This window comes from Coregonus clupeaformis, chromosome 20 (genome assembly GCF_020615455.1).
Source record: "Coregonus clupeaformis isolate EN_2021a chromosome 20, ASM2061545v1, whole genome shotgun sequence".
Taxonomy (NCBI): Eukaryota; Metazoa; Chordata; class Actinopteri; order Salmoniformes; family Salmonidae; genus Coregonus; species Coregonus clupeaformis.
The window spans coordinates 52,367,315-52,384,959 of NC_059211.1; positions in this window are offsets into that span (position 1 = coordinate 52,367,315).

A 17,645-nucleotide genomic window follows, 5' to 3' on the forward strand; every position below is an offset into this window, starting at 1 on the left:
GAGGAGAGGGAAGAAAAATTTTAATACAGAAACAGAGAGGAGTGGAGAGGTGATTAGGAGAGGATAGAACAGAGAGCGATATATATGAGAGGGATAGGTACAATGAGAAACAGAGACTGAGGAGAGTGGGATTGTGATGAGGTTGATGAACAGAGAGGAGGAGAGGGAGAGGAGAAAGATGAACAGAGATGTATGAGTGTGACAGGAGAGTGTAGAGAGGATGTAAGAGTGGATAAAGATATAGATGTATGATATTTCAGTGGAGTGTGATTATAGATTTACGTTGTCAAGATGGAGCAGAGAGGACAGACAGCGACAAACAGATGATGATGACAGATATAACAAATGTTTATGAGACAGATGTTTATTGAACAAGATATCTATGACATATGATAGAAAAAGAGAACATGAGAGGGACAGAGATAAAAAGATAGGAGAAAGAGAAACACAGAGGAGGGTAGAGAGCGAGAACACAGAGGATGCAGAGAGGATGAGATAATGTTTAGATGAGGAGGACAGATGAATGATATGTGAGAGGAGGACAGGTATGTTTATGTTCACATATTTTATATATGACAGGAAGAAACGTAGAAACAGAGGAGTGGAGAGGAGATAGATAGGAGAAAGGAGAAACAGAGAGGGAGGGAGAGGGGGATAGGGAGAAAGGAGAAAGAAGAGAGCGAGGAGAGGATAGGAGAAAGGAGAAATAGAGATAGGGAGAGGATGGAGGATAGGAGAAAGGAGAACAGAGAGGAGGAGAGGGATAGGAGAAAGGAGAAACATGAGGGATACAGAGGGATAGAGAAAGGACAGAACAGAGAATGAGGGAGAGATAGGATAATGAGAAACAGAGAGAGGGAGAGGGAGTGAGGGATGGGAGAAAGGAGAAACAGACAGTGATGTGAGTGAGGGGATAGGAGAAAGGAGGAACAGAGAGGAGGGAGAGGATAGGAGAAAGGAGAAACAGAGATTTGAGGGAGAGGATAGGAGAAAAGGAGAAACAGAGGATGAGGAGAGATAGAGCAAGAGAAACAGAGATGAGGAGAGGAGGATAGGTATATATCAGACAGGAGGGAGAGGGGATAGAGAAAGGAGAAACAGAGAGGGAGGAGAGGAGAGGAGAAAGGAGCAGAACAGATAAAGAGAGGATAGGAGAAAGGATGTCAAGAGACGCAGGAGAGGACAGGGATGGCTGAGAAACAGAAAGAGAGGAGGAGGAGAGGGGATAGGGAGAAAGGAGAAACAGACAGGAGTGGGAGAGAAGGGATAGGATAAATGGAGAAATACAGAGGAGGAGTAGATAGGAGAAAGGAGAAACAGAGAGGAGTGGAGAGGGGATATAGAGAAAAGAGAACAGAGGAGGAGGGAGAGGGGGTAGATATTTACAGAAACAGAGAGAGAGAGGAGGGAGAGGACTAGGAGAAAGGATAATGATTTAGGAGAGGGAGAGGATAGGAAATAACAGAGAAACAGAGATTTGAGGAGAGGGATTGTAGAGAAAGGAGAAACAGAGAGGGAGGGAGAGGGATAGGAGAAAAGAGAAACCAGAGAGGGAGGGAGAGGGGATAGGAGAAAGGAGAAACAGAGAGGGAGGGAGGAGAGAGAAGGAGAAACAGAGTACGAGGAGAGTGTGATATAGAGAGGACACAGGAAACAGAGGTGGAGGGAGAGGATAGGAGAAATGAGCAAACAGAGGAGGAGGGGATAGGATGAAGGAGAAACACAGGTGAGGAGAGGATAGAGCAGCGAGGAAACAGATATCGAGGTGATAGGAAAAGGGAGAAACAGAGAGGAGGGAGAGGATAGAAAAGGAGAACACAGAGTGGAGGAAGAGAGGATAGGAGAAAGGAGAACTGGGGAGGAGAGGTATAGGAGAAAGGAATAACAGAGAGTGAGGGGGAGGTGGATAGTGGGAGTAGTTAAGAGAAACAGAGAGGGAGGTGATAGGAGAAAGGAGAAACAGAGAATTAGGAGAGGATAGGAGAAATGAGAAACAGAGAGGGAGGGAGAGTGTGAGAGGATAGGAGAAAGGAGTATAAACAGACAGGGAGGAGAGGATAGGAGAAAGATGAACAGAGAGGAGGGAGATAGAGAAAGGAGAAACAGAGAGTGCAGGGAGAGGGTGGGATAGGAGAAAGAGAAACAGAGAGCGAGGGAGAGGGATAGGAGAAGGAGAAAAGAAGAGAGGAGGAGAGGGGAGACAGGGATAGGAGAAAGGAGAACAGACAGGAGGAGAGGAGGAAAGGAGAAACAGAGAGGGAGGGAGAGGGGTGGATAGGAGAAAGGAGCACAGAGGAGCGAGGGAGGGATAGAGAAATGAGAAACAGAGAGCTAGGAGAGGGGATAGAGTGAAGGAGAAACAGAAAGAGAGGAGAGGAGAGGATAGGAGAAAGGGAGAAACAGACAGGAGGGAGAGGGAGAGGGAGAAAAGGAGAAACAGAGATGATGGGAGGAGGACAGAGCAGCTGATGAAAAACAGAGAGGAGTGAGAGGATAAAGATAAACAGAGAGGAGTGGAGAGGGGGGAGGATATATTAAGAAGGGGATAGGATGAAATGATAAACAGAGCGAGGAGAGGAGATAGATAGGGTTAAACAAAGAAAACAGACTGAGGAGAGGATGGGAGAAAGGAGAAACAGAGAGGAGGGAGAGGGACAGGAGCAGCAAGAGAAACAGAGAGGGAGGGATAGGTGGATAGGAGAAAGGAGAAACAGAGAGGTGATAGAGAGGGGGATAGGAGAAAGGATAAAACAGAGATTTAGGGAGAGGATAGGAGAATGAGAAACAGAGAGGAGGGGGAGGGAGAGAGGATAGGAGACGATAGAACAGATGGAGGAGAGGATAGGACAGAAGATGAACAGAGGAGACAAGATGTGACAGTGTATAATACGACAAAGTTCATATCTATGATGGATAGTATTGTTTATTAAAACACATATTTGCGATATGTGACGATGGCGATAAAGTCAAGAGAGGAGGAGAGTGTAGATGTGATAGGAGCAGGCCAAAGGTTCATCATGATGGAATATGTGACAGACAGCACGATAGAAAACACATATATTTTATGATGTGACTGCATTATGACAAATGAGAGGGAGGGAGAGGTGATAGGAGAAAAGGAGAAACAGAGAGAGGAGGAGAGGGATAGGAGACATTGCAAACAGAGAGGGAGGGAGAGGGGGGATAGGAGAAAGGAGAAACAGAGAGCGAGGAGAGGAGAGGGGATAGGGCAACAGAAACAGAGACTGAGGGAAGAGGGGATCAGAGAAAGGAGAAACAGAGAGGAGGGAGAGGGACAGAGCAGAGAACAGAGAGGAGGGAGATGTGATAGACAAAGCGGAGAAACAGAGAGTGGAGGAGAGTGGGGACAGGAGAAAATGATGTTCAGAGATTTATGATATGTGACAGAGAGACATATCATATATGATGAGATAGACAGGAGGAGCTAAACAGAGAGGAGGTGATGGGTGTGATTATGGAGAGTGTAAGTTTGCGGAGAGTGGTAGAAGGATGAACAGATATTTATGAGAGTGTGATAGGAAAAATGATAAACAGAGAGGAGAGGTAGATAGATATGAGAAAACACAGAGGAGAGAGGGATAGAATGATAATGATATAGAGGTGGAGAGGGTATAGGGAGAAAGGAGAAAACAGAGAGCAAGAGGAGGGATAGGACAAAGGAGAGCACCAGAGAGGAGGATGACAAAGATAATGATATTTGGTGTGATAGGACAAATGAGAAAACAGAGAGGAGAGATGTGTGAGAGGGGATAGGAATGGAGAACAGAGAGAGGAGGAGAGGTGATTAGGAGAAGAAGTTTGAGATGAGGAGAGGATAGAGAGCGATAAACAGAGAGGAATGAGGAGGACAGGGAAGGCATGTGAGAAAACAATGAGGATGAGAGGTAGGAGCAGCTGAGAACATAGAGGATAGCAGATATGTGTAGATAGTGACATGAGAAACAGAGAGGAGTGGGAGGGATAGGATGAATGAGAAACAGAGAGGGAGGGAGAGGGTAGATAGGACTGGGAGCAGGCTGATAGTCAGACAGATGTGGGGGAGAGGGATAGGAGCAGCATGATGGAACTGAGGGAGAGAGGGATATGTGACAGCACAAATGACAAGCCACATATTTCATATATGTGACAGAGCAGCATGATAAAGTTTGTTTATGGAGAGGATAGAATTTATGTAGAGAGGGGAGGAATGAACACATGATGAGATGGGACAGGGACAAATGATATGTTCAGAGAGGAGTGAGATAAAAGACAGGAGAAATGATGAAATGAGAGCGAGGGAGGAGGGATTAGGGAAATGACAGAAACACATAATTGAGAGAGGATAGATGAAGGAGAACAGAAAGAGAGGAGAGGGAGAGGGATAGGAGAAAGGAGAAACATATTGTGGAGGAGAGGGGATAGGAGAAATGAGAACAGAGAGGGAGGGAGGAGGTGATAGAGAAAGGAGAAAACAGAGATTTATGATAGGATAGCAGATATATTTGATGAAACATATATTTTATGGAGAGTGACAGAGAAAAATGATAGAACAGAGAGGAGTGAGAGGATAGGACAGTGTGGAGAAACAGTGAGAGGAGGAGAGGGATAGGAGAAAGATGAAAACAGATGAGAGAGGACAGAGTTAAACCATGTTCAAGAGAGTTTCAAAGATGTGACAGGCAGCGATGAACATATATAGACGGATATAATAAAAATGATAAACAGATATTTATGTGAGGATAGAAAATGACAGAACAGAGATGATGAGAGGATAGGGGACAGCTGATGTCAAGAGATTTGAGTGATGTGACAGACATGATATCAGAGAGGATGAGAGGATAGACAGGCCGCACAAACAGATGAGAGGATAGGAGAAATAGAGAAACACAGAGGAGGAGAAGGAGACAGAGAGGAGATAGAGAGGATAGGAGAAAGGAGAAACAGAGAGAGATAGAGATAGGAGAAAGGAGAAACAGAGAGGGAGTATAGAGGGGGGTAGGAGACACAGAAACAGAAAGGGGATATGAGGATAGAGAAACAGATATCGAGGGAGAGGGAGAGAGGATAGGTGCCAAACAAATGAGAGAGGGAGGGAGAATAGATAGGAGAAAGGAGAAACAGAGATTGAGGGAGAGGGGATTTGGGAGAAAGGAGAGAAACAGAGAGGAGGAGAGGGATAGGAGAAAAGAGAAACAGAGAGGGAGGGAGAGGGATGAGGGAGAAAGGAGAACAGAGGGAGGGAGGAGGGGATAGGAGAACGACAGTTCAGAGATGAGGAGAGGGATAGGAGTGACAGAAACAGAGAGAGGGAGAGGATAGACAAATGAGAAACAGAGAGGAGTGGAGGATAGATATCATGTTTGTTTGAGGGAGAGGGATAGAGCATGATGTAATATATTTGCGGATATAGATATATGTTGGAGAAACAGAGAGGAGGGAGAGGATAAAGACAGCGATAACCACAGAGGATGAGATAGGAGCAGGGCTGAGGAAAACAGAGGGAGGTGAGAGGGGATAGGAGCATGATAAACAGAGAGGAGGGAGAGGTGGATAGGAGTGAGTTATGAAACAGAGAGGAGGGATAGAGAAAGTGATAACAGATATTTTATGGAGAGGGATAGAGCAGCGTATGTTATGGAGGAGGAGAGGGATAGGAAAGAACAGTATTGCGGATGAGAGGATAGGAAGGCAACAGAAACAGAGATTGAGGGAGAGGATTGGGAGAAAGGAGAAAACAGAGGAGGAGGGAGAGGGGATAGAGAAAAGAGAAACAGAGAGGGAGGGAGAGGGGATAGGAGAAAGGAGAAACAGAGAGGGAGGGAGAGGGAGAAAGGATGGAGCGAGGGAGAGGGATAGGAGAGGCAGAAACAGAGAGGGAGGAGAGGTGAGCAGGGACAGCCGATGTTCAGAGAGTGATGTGATGGACAGGCAGCTTAAGGAACATGCCGAGGAAGAGTGGATAGAGCAGATGACATAAGTTGAGACGAGGGAAAAGTGGACAGGAGCGATGAACAGAGATATGATATGGACAGGACACACGATGTTCCAAGATGATGAGATAGACAGGAAAAATGATGAAACACAGACAGTGATGGAAAGAGGGATAGAGAAAGGACAGAAACAGAGAGTGAGGGAGGGATAGATGAAAGATGAATGAGAGGTGATAGGGAGAAGGAGAAAACAGAGAGCAGGAGAGGTAAGATGAGGGAGAAAATGAGAAAACAGAGATGTGATGGAGAGGAGAGGTGGAGGAGAAAAGGAGAAAAGAGATGATGATGAAGGAGAGCGATGTGTAATTTGCGGAGAGGAGTGACAGTGAGCACATGTCACATATTTGACAAAAGTGACAGTGACAGCATATTTATTATTCAGAGATGATGAGATGGTGACAGGACATCGATACAGATGACAGAGGACAGGAGCAGCTACAAGTTAAGCATATTTATTTATTATGTGCAGGACAGGACAGAATATAAGTTCAGAGATAGGGAGGAGATGTGTGCAGAGGAGGACAGCGATGTATGAGTATGAGAGGATATATATAACGATGGTACCCAGAGGAGGATAGGGAGAGTGGAAGGATGAAAGAAAAATATGTTTGAGATATTTATGAGAGTGGATAGGAGAAAAACATGTTACATATTATAGAGACAGGATAATAGAGCAGACAGAGAGATGGGGAGGGACAGGACAGGTTTGCTAACAGACAGATGGGATGTGATAGTAGATGAGCTAGAGAAACAGAGAGGATAGGATAGGAGAAAGAAAGAGATTGAGGAGATGTGATAGGACAAAGAGGTATATTGAGGAGGGTAGAAGGAAGGAGGAATTATAAGAGATGGGAGGAGGCAGATAGAGCAGCTGAGTTCATGACAGATAAGAGATAGGAGAAAATGAGAACAGAGGGAGGCAAGAGGGATAGGGAGAAAAGACAACAAATGGAGATAAAGAAATGTAGAAGTTGAGGGAGAGGATATATGAAAGAGAAATGAGGAGAGTAGGAGTGATGTTTCAGAGAGGGAGGGAGAGGGGATAGAGAAAGGAGAAACAGAAAGGAGGGAGGAGGAGGAGGGAGAAATGATGAAACACCAGAGACTTAAAAGGAGGATAGGGCATGGACAAGTTAGAGATGGCAGAGATGGGACAGAGAAAATGAGAAAGATCAGGATATCTATATATGGTGACATGGTTCATTGTCATGAGATGATGAGAGGACAGGAGCAGGCCGAGAAACCAGATTTGAGAGAGGGATAGGGAGCAGCCGAGAAATAGAGAGGAGGGAGAAGTATAGAGAAAAAGAGTGATGATGGAGTGGAGGAGGATAGGGGAAGGAGAAAGGAGAAACAAATTGGAGGAGAGGATAGAAAAAAAAAAAAAGAGGAGAGGGGAAGTGTTTAGATTGGAGGAGAGAAGTATGTAATTTGGAGGGAGAGGGAGATAGGAGAAAAGATGAAAAGAGAGGGAAGAGGGGAAGAAAGGGAGAAACAGAGGATGGGGAGAGGGGGGATAGGAGAAAGGAGAAACAGAGAGCGAGGGAGAGGGGATAGGAAAAGAAAGAGAAACAGAGTAGGAGAGGAGGGAGATTGAGAGACAGAGATGGAGGAGAGGGTGGATAGGAGAAAGGAAACAGAGAGAGGGAGATAGGATAGGGAGAAAGGAGAAACAGAGAGGGAGGGAGAGGATGGGATAACGATTGAGAGGAGAAACATAGAGTTGAAATGAGAGATGATAGGAGAATGAAAAAGAGAGGAGAGGATGAGGATGAAGAGGGAGAGGGGAAATGAAAAAAATGAGGGATTAGGAGAAAGGAGAAACAAGAGGATGGAGAGGGGGATAGGTGAAAGGAGAGATAAGAGGGAGGGAGAGGAGAGATATAGGGAGAAAGGAGAAACAAGATGGGATGGGAGAGGTAGGAGAAATGAGAAAACAGAGAGGGAGGAGGATAGGGAGAAAGGAGAACAGAGAGGGAGGGAGAGGATAGGAGAAAGGAGATAGAGATGAGAGCAGGAGAGGGATAGGAGAAAGGAGAGTTAATAGAGGAGGGAGGAGAAGAGGATTGTTTATTAAGAGAGAGGAAGAAAAGATGATCAGAGATGAAATAGATTTTTTGAAAGGAAGGAAACAGAGAAGATTTTATGAGAATAATTTTAGGAAATATAAAGATAAGAAAATTTGAAAGAAAATGCTATGATGTGAAGAAGAATTAGAAGGTGATGTTAAATAGAGGTGGGATAGAGAAGGAGATGAAACAGAGAGGAGAGAGGGGGATAGGGAGAAATTAGAAACAGAGAGAGGAATGGAGAGGATGGAGAGAATGATGAAACAGAGAGTGAGTTGGAGAGGGAGCAGATAGGAGCAAGATGAAACAGAGTTGGAGGGAGGAGGATGGGAGAGGTTGAACAGAGATGAGGAGGGAGAGGAGTGATAGGGAGAAAGGAGAAATGAGAGAGGAGGGGGGATAGGGAGAAAGGAGAAAAAAGGGAGAGGTGATAGAGAAGAAAACAGAGAGCGGAGGGAGAGATAGGAGTGATAAAGGAGAAAACAGAGGATGAGGAGAGGAGAGGGGATAGGAGAAAGGAGAACAGAATGGGAGTGGGAAGGAAAAAGGGAGAAAAGAGAGAGAGGAAGGAGAGAGAGAGAGGATAGGAGAAAGGGAGAAAAGAGAGAGGGTAGGAGAGGGATAGGAGAAATAGATGAGAGACAGAGAGAGAGAGAGGATAGGAGAAAGGAGAACAGAGTATTTGAGGGATAGGTGGATAGGGAGAAAGGATGAAACAGAGAAGAGATAGGGAAAGAAAGGAAACATAGAGGAGTGAATAGATGAGAAGTTGAGAAACAGAGAGGGAGGGAGAGGTGGGATAGGAGAACGATAAAATGAGATTTTGAAGAGGAGAAGGGATAGGACAGGAGAACAGAGGAGGGAGAGGATAGGATAGGAGAAAGGATGAGAACAGAGAGGGAGGGATGAGAGGATAGGAGAAAGGGATAACAGAGAGGAGGGAAGAATAGGAGAAAGGAGAAACAGAGAGTGAGGGAGAGGGAGAGGGAGAATAAGGAGAAACATGAGAGGAGGAGAAGGGATAGGAGAAAGAAAACAGAAGAGAGATGAGGGAAAGGGTTAAACAGAAGAGGAAAGGGATAGAAAAGGAGAAAAAGGATTAGGAGACGAACGATAAGGAGAAAGAGAGATTCAGAAGCAGGGAGAGGGGATAGGAGAAAGGAGAAGACAGAGAGACGAGGAGGGAGAGGGGATAGGGAGAAAGGAGAAACAGGAGGGAAGGAGGGGATAGGGAGAAAGGAGAAACAGAGGAGGAGGGGAGGAGAGGGATAGGAGAAAGAGACAGAGAGAGGAGAGGAGAGGGGATAGGGGAGAAAGGAGAAACAGAGAGGAGGGAGAGGGGATAGGAGAAAGGAGAAACAGAGAGGGAGGGAGAGGGGGATAGGGAGAAAAGGAGAAAACAGATTATGAAATAGAGGATAGGAAAGGAGAAACAGAGAGGGAGGAGAGGGGGTATTATAGGAGACGAAAAGAGAAACAGAGAGGAGGGAGAGGGGGATAGGGAGAAAGGAGAAAAAGAGAGGAGAGGGAGAGGGGGATAGGAAGAAAGGAGAAACAGAGAGGGAGGAGAGGGGGATAGGGAGAAAGGAGAAACAGAAGAAGCGAAGGGAGAGGGGGAGAGGGAGAAAGGAGAAACAGAGAGGAGGGAGAGGGGGATAGGAGAAAGGAGAAACAGAGAGGGAGAGAGGGGGATAGGAGAAAAGGAGAAACAGAGAGTGAGGGAGAGGGGGATAGGGAGAAAGGAGAAACAGAGAGAGGGAGAGGGGGATAGGAGAAAGGAGAAAAGGGGGGAGAGGGATAGGAGAGAAAGGAGAAACAGAGAGGGAGGGAGAGGGATAGGAGAAAGGAGAAACAGAGAGGAGGGAGAGGGGGAAGATGAGAAACAGAGATGGAGGAGAGGATAGGGAAAGGGAGAAACAGAGAGGGAGGGGAGAGGGGATGAGGAGAAAGGAGAAACAGAGAGGAGGAGAGGGATAGGAGAAAGGAGAAACAGAGAGGGAGGGAGAGGGGGATAGGAGAAAGGAGAAACAGAGAGGAGGGAAGGGGGATAGGGAGAAAGGAGAAACAGAGAGGAGGGAGAGGGATAGGAGAAAGGAGAAACAGAGAGAGAGGAGAGAGGATAGGGAGAAAGGAGAAACAGAGAGGGAGGGAGAGGGGGATAGGGAGAAGGAGAAACAGAGAGGAGGAGAGGGGGATGGAGAAGGAGAAACAGAGAGAGAGGAGAGAGGGATAGGAGAAAGGAGAAACAGAGGAGGAGGGAGAGGGGGATAGGAGAAAGCGAGAAACAGAGAGGAGGAGAGGAGGGATAGGGAGAAAGGAGAAACAGAGAGGAGAGGAGAGGGGATAGGAGAAAGGAGAAACAGAGAGGAGAGGGAGAGGATAGGAGAAAGAAGAAACAGAGAGGAGAGAGAGGATAGGAGAAAGGAAACAACAGAGAGTGGGAGGTGAGAGGGGAAGGGAGAAAGGAGAAACAGAGAGAAATAGGAGAAAGGAGAAACAGAGAGGGAGGAGAGGGAGAGGGATAGGAGAAAGGGAGAAACAGAGAGGGAGGGAGAGGGAAGGGAGAAGAGGAGAAACAAAAGAGAGGGGATAGGAGAAAGGAGAACAGAAGGGGGGAGAGGGATAGGTGGAAAAGGAGAAACAGAGAGGGAGGAGAGGGGAGAGGGAGAAAGGAGAAACAGAGAGGAGAGGGGGATAGGAGAAAGGAGAAACAGAGAAAGGGAGGAAGAGAAAACAGGAGGGAGAGAGGATGGGAGCAGAGAAGAGGAGAGAGGGATGATAGGGAGAAAAGGAGAAACAGAGAGTGGGAGAGAGGGGATAGGGAGAAAGGAGAAACAGAGAGCGAGGGAGAGGGGGATAGGGAGAAAGGAGAAACAGAGAGGGAGGGAGAGGGGGATAGGGAGAAAGGAGAAACAGAGAGGGAGGGGAGGGGGATAGGAGAAGAGAAACAGAGAGGATGGGAGAGGGATAGGAGTAGAAAGAAACAGAGAGGGGAGGGAGAGGGGATAGGGAGAAAAAGGGAGAAACAGACAGGAGGAGAGAGGGATAGGAGAAAGGAGAAACAGAGAGGGAGGAGAGAGGGGGATAGGGAGAAAGAGAAACAGAGAGGAGGAGAGGGGATAGGAGAAAGGAGAAACAGAGAGAGGGGAGAGGGAGGATAGGAGAAAGGAGAAACAGAGAGGGAGGAGAGGGGGATAGGAGAAAGGAGAAACAGAGAGGGAGGGAGAGGGATAGAGAGAAAGGAGAAACAGAGAGGGAGAGAGAGGGGATAGGAGAAAGGAGAAACAGAGAGGGAAGAGAGGGGGGATAGGAAAAAGGAGAAACAGAGAGGAGAGAGATCGGATAGGAGGAAGGAGAAACAGAGACGAGGAGAGGATAGGAAAGAGGAGAAACAGAGAAGGAGGGAGAGGGATAGCGAGAAAGGAGAAAACAGAGAGCGAGGGAGAGGGGATAGGAGAAAGGAGAAACAGAGAGGGAGGGAGAGGGGGATAGGAGAGAAAGGAGAAACAGAGAGGGAGGGAGAGGGGATAGGAGAAAGGAGAAACAGAGAGGAGGAGAGGGGAAAGGAGAAAGGAGAAACAGAGAGAGGGAGAGGGGGATAGGAGAAAGGAGGAAACAGAGAGGAGGGAGAGGGGGATAGGAGAAAGGAGAAACAGAGAGGAGGGAGAGGGGGTAGGAGAGCAGAAACAGAGAGGGAGAGGGGGATAGGGAGAAAGGAGAAACAGAGAGCGAGGAGAGGAGAGGGATAGGAGAAAGAGAAACAGAGAGGGAGGGAGAGGGGATAGGAGAAAGGAGAAACAGAGAGAGGGAGGGGATAGGGAGAAAGGAGAAACGAGAGAGGGAGGGAGAGGGATAGGAGAAAAGAGAAACAGAGAGGGAGAGGGGGATAGGAGAAAGGAGAAACAGAGGAGGGAGAGGGGATAGGAGAAAGGAGAAACAGAGAGCGAGGGAGAGGGGATAGGAGAGTGAAGAAAAGAGAGGGAGGGAGAGGGGATAGGGAGAAAGGAGAAAAAGAGGAGGAGGAGAGGAGAGGAAAGAAGAGGAGAGAGGATAGGAGAGTGAGGAGAGAGAGGGGGATAGGAGAAGGAGAAACAGAGAGGGAGGGAGAGGGGATAGGAGAAAGGAGAAACAGAGAGGAGGAGAGGGGGATAGGAGAAAGGAGAAACAGAGAGGGAGGAGAGAGGGATAGGAGAAAGGAGAAACAGAGAGGGAGGGAGAGGGGGATAGGAGAAAGGAGAAACAGAGAGCGAGGGAGAGGGGGATAGGGAGAAAGAGAGAAACAGAGAGGGAGGGGAGGATAGGAGAAAGGAGAAACAGAGAGGGAGGGAGAGGGATAGGAGAAAGAGAAACAGAGAGCGAGGGAGAGGGAGAGGATAGGAGAAAGGAGAAACAGAGAGCGAGGGAGAGAGGGATAGGAGAAAGGAGAAAACAGAGAGGGAGGGAGAGGGGGATAGGAGAAAGGAGAAACAGAGAGGAGGGAGAGGGGATAGGAGAAGGAGAAACAGAGAGGAGGAGAGGGAAGGATAGGGAGAAAGAGAACAGAGAGAGAGGAAGAAAGGAAAAAAGAGAGGGAGGGAGAGGGATAGGGAGAAAGGAGAGAAGCAGAGAGTGAGAGGGGGAGGATAGGAGAGAGAACAAGAGGGTAGGAGAGGATAGGAGAAAGGAGAAACAGAGAGGAGGGAGAGGATAGGAGAAAGGAGATAACAGAGAGGAGAGGGAGAGGGCGGATAGGAGAAAGGAGAAACAGAGAGGGAGGGAGAGGATAGGAGAAAGGAAGAAACAGAGAGAGGAGGGAGAGGGGGATAGGGGAAGGAGAAACAGAGAGGAGGAAGGGAGGATAGGAAAGAACAGAGAAACAGAGAGGAGGAGAGGGATAGGGAGAAAGGAGAAACAGAGAGCGAGGGAGAGGGATAGGAGAAAGGAGAAACAGAGAGGGAGGGAGAGGGGATAGGGAAAAAGGAGAAACAGAGAGGGAGGGAGAGGGGATAGGGAGAAAGGAGAAACAGAGAGGAGGGAGAGGAAGGAGAAAGGAGAAACAGAGGTGAGGGAGAGGGATAGGAGAAAGGAGAAACAGAGAGGGAGGGAGAGGGGATAGGAGAAAGGAGAAACAGAGAGGGAGGAGAGGGTAAGGGAAGGGAGGAAGGAGAAGAGAGAAACAGAGAGGAGGAGAGGGGATAGGGACAGGAGAAACAGAGAGGGAGGGAGAGGGGATAGGAAAAGAGAAACAGAGAGTGAGGGAGAGAGGGATAGGGAGAAAGGAGAAACAGAGAGGGAGGAGAGGGGATAGGGAGAAAAGGAGAAACAGAGAGGGAGGGAGAGGGGATAGGAGAAAGGAGAAACAGAGAGGGAGGGAGAGGGGATAGGGAGAAAGGAGAAACAGAGAGCGAGGGAGAGGGGGATAGGGAGAAAGGAGAAACAGAGAGGGAGGGAGAGGGGGATAGGAGAAGGAGAAACAGAGAGGAGGAGAGGGGATAGAGAAAAGAACATGGAGAGGGAGGGGGATAGAGAAACAGAGAGGAGAGATGGGAAGGGAGAGGGGGGGGATAGAGAAAGGAGAAACACAGAGGGAGGAGAGGGGGATAGGAGAAAGGAGAAACATAGAGGAGGGAGAGGGATAGAGAGGAAAAGGCAGAATAGGGAGAGGAGATAGAGAGAGAGAGAGAGAGAGGATAGAGAGGAAGGGATAAGCAGAAAAGGGAGGAGGGATAGGAGAAAGGAGAAACAGAGGGAGGAGAGGGATATGGAGAAAGGAACAGAGGCGAGGGAGAGGAGAGGGGATAGGAGAAAGGAGAAACAGAGAGCGAGGGAGAGGGGATAGGGAGAAATGAGAAACAGAGAAGGAGAGGGGAGAGGGGGAGGGGATAGGAGAAAAGGAGAAACAGAGAGGGAGGGAGAGGGGATAGGAGAAAGGAGAAACAGAGAGCGAGGGAGAGGGGGATAGGGAGAAAGGAGAAACAGAGAGGGAGGGAGAGGGGGATAGGGGGATAGGGAGAAAGGGAGAAACAGAGAGGGAGGAGAGGGGGATAGGGAGAAAGGAGAAACATAGAGGGAGGTAGAGGGGGATAGGGAGAAAGGAGAAACAGAGAGTGAGGGAGAGGGGATAGGAGAAAGGAGAAACAGAGAGGGAGGGAGGGGGATAGGAGAGGAGAAACAGAGAGCGAGGAGAGGGATAGGGAGAAAGGAGAAACAGAGAGGGAGGGGAGAGGGGGATAGGAGAAAGGAGAAAAAGAGAGCGAGGGAGAGGGAGAGGCGGATAGGAGAAAGGAGAAACAGAGAGCGAGGGAGAGGGATAGGAGAAAGGAGAAACAGAGAGGAGGAGGAGAGAGTGGGATAGGGGGAAAGGAGAAACAGAGAGGGAGGGAGAGGGACAGGAGAAAGGAGAAACAGAGAGCGGGGAGAGGGGGATAGGAGAAAGGAGAAACAGAGAGGGAGGGAGAGGGGGAGAGGGGGATAGGGAGAAAGGGAGAAACAGAGAGGGAGGGAGAGGGGGATAGGGAGAAAGGAGAAACAGAGAGGGAGGGATAGGGAGAAAGGAGAACAGAGAACGAGGGAGAGGGGGATAGGAAGAAAGGAGAAACAGAGAGGTTGGGAGAGGGGGATAGGGAGAAAGGGAGAAACAGAGAGGGAGGGAGTGGGGGGATAGGGAGAAAGGAGAAACAGAGTGTGAGGGAGAGGGGGATAGGTAGAGCGACAGAAACAGAGAGGGAGGGAGAGGGGGATAGGGAGAAAGGAGAACAGAGAGCGATGGAGAGGGGGATAGGGAGAAAGGAGAAACAAAGAGGGAGGGAGAGGGGGATAGGGAGAAAGAGAGAAACAGAGACAGAGGGAGAGGGGGATAGGAAGAAAGGAGAAACAGAGAGCGAGGGAGAGGGGGATAGGGAGAGCGACAGAAACAGAGAGGGAGGGAGAGGGGGATAGGGAGAAAGGAGAAACAGAGATTGTGCTGATCAATGGACAATTCATTAACTCTGTCAAAATAATATGTCGCTTAAAGTTATGTATGTACTTGAATTTATTTTTGCAATAAAGATGGTGATGCAACAATAATACACATTTACAATAGGCCTATATCTAAAAATACATACAGCCAAATGATAGATATATATACTGGTATACATAATTTTAACAGCAGGACACTGTAAAGTCCATTATCCCTCTGAAGAGTATGAATTAGGCTGTTTGAGAAGGGTTGAATCCTGAGCAACCTGTCTTCACATAGTTTGAAGTACAATACCAACATAGCTACTGTAGTAGGTCAAAGCTGTGTGCTGGAAAACCTTGGTAGAGCATGGGTAGAATAGGCATTGTGGTGCTCATCAATTTCCTATCTTCAGACCAATGCCTATTCTCACTTAAAACATTGTTTTTTGTTTTTAATTTCCATGGTTTTTACACCGGAACCTGATTATGCAAAATTTTTATATAACATTATGATTAAGCAATAAGGCATGGGGGGGTGTGGTATATGGCCAATATACCACAGCTAAGGGTTGTTCTTATGCATGACGCTGGGATACAGCCCTTAGCCGCGGTATCTTGGCCATATACCACAAACACCAGAGGTGCCTTATTGCTATTATAAACTGTTTACCAACCTAATTAGAACAGTCAAAATATATGTTTTGTCATGATATACCACGGCTTTCAGCCAATCAGCATTCATGGCTCGAACCAGCCAGTTTAAAATACAGCATAACACAGCAATAAAAGTTCAGTCAAAGTAAACAATAATGACAAATGGGAACAGAAATGATATAGTTGTTAGTATTTATTTAATTTTAACAGCTGATTTTCCAGAGGGAAGCGAAAAACCAGAAACCCATTTAAGCCAATATGGAGTAAACTGGAACATTCTTCCCTGATCTCTCTTAAGACAATCGAGCAAACTCCTGGAAAATACACAAATAATCAACATGTACCCATTAACTATTTACATGAAAATGTACCTTAAAGTTTACAGAAGAAAGGCGTAGTCAGTGGCGACCCGTCATTCAGGGCAGGTGGGGCAGAGCCTGTTTTGCATGTTATTTTGGCATTAATACGTGTCACATATCATTTTGCAAACAATGTAAAAAAATTGAGTTAATAAAGCTGCGTACAAACATGCTCCAAAATGCAGGTGTTTCAGCCTAGCTCAGTGCTTTCTGTGGTGGTGGGGCAGCCAGTGGAAAATTCGGAGCGTAGGACTTGGTAATGATCTCTAGTTGCGCCGTGATTGGCTCAGTGTTCTGTCACTCATGGGGACACTACGTCATTGCAAAATCTACAGGGAGAGCTCGAAAATTCAAGCCCCTTGGGTGCTGCCATAGAGTTACAACAGAAGTGCCCATCCAAGAAGGCTCAAGGTCATTGGCCACAGATGAAATGATGTCAAATCATGTTATATCTATCGTAGCTTTGATTGGACTGATCATGTCAACATCATACTTTCAAAATCTTAGCTAGCAAGCTAGCAGTCATCATCATGAATCAAGTCGACAATCTACTGGCAAATCCTTTTCAACCCTTGTCATATGAAGAGAAATTATGAAGAGAAATTATAGATAAAACGTATCGGTGCTAAATAGCCATTGGACGTAAACATAAACATTACACAACAAGGAAATCGCAAATTCAACATTGAGTGGTTTGGAAGGAACCAGTGGCTAACTGCAAGCATTGCAAAGCAATCACTAGCCTGCTATTCAGTGGAGTGGATGTGTGGTCCAAGTCTTGGTTTAAGGGTCTCCTTTCCAAGCTTAAAGGGATAAACATTCAACATTGGCCATGCTGTCAATCCAGCATGACTTCTGCCACGTTCAAAACAACTGGAAACTCGGAACTGGGAAATGTCTGACTTCAGTGAGTTCAAGACAACTGGGAACTCTGAAAAAAACGAGCTCTGACTGGGAAAATACGTTTTGAACGGTCATCCAACTCGGAATTCCAAGTTCCATGCCTCTTTCTAGAGCTCCGACCTGAAGATCACTGACGTCATGATTCAACCTTGTTTTTTTCAGAGTTCTCAGTTGTCTTGAAAGCACCATAAATCCAGAGAATGCCAGACTTTGATGACAAAGTTTGATGACAAAATTTGCCCACGAAAGACAGCAGTCTTTGTATTGTATGTATTGTATGCTGTATGCTGCTGCATAAATGATGTAATATGCCAGGGAGATATGTATACTGTAGCTAAGAAAGTAATCCTAAGTGTATGTTGTGTAGTAAGCTGTTAGTAGCCCATGTGCCTCACCCTAATAATTTGGTATCTTTTCCCCTCATAACTTAGCCTACTGTTAAGGGCTGTAAGTAAGCATTTCACTGTAATGTCTGCACCTGTTGTATTCGGCGCATGTGACCAATAAAATTTGATTTGATTTGATTTGTTCTGACTTGGTGGTGCACACGTAGCCTATAGCCTGTTTTAGAGAAATGTCATAATCGAATATTGTAAGATCTTTCATTGTCTGCTTATATGCCCCCTTTATTTATCCTATGGTTCTAACTAGGTGTACAGGGAGACTACTGTAAGAACGGCCCATGTTCTGAATTCTGTCGCTGTACATTTCAAAAGTGCTGAACAAATAGTTATATTGACCACGTCTGT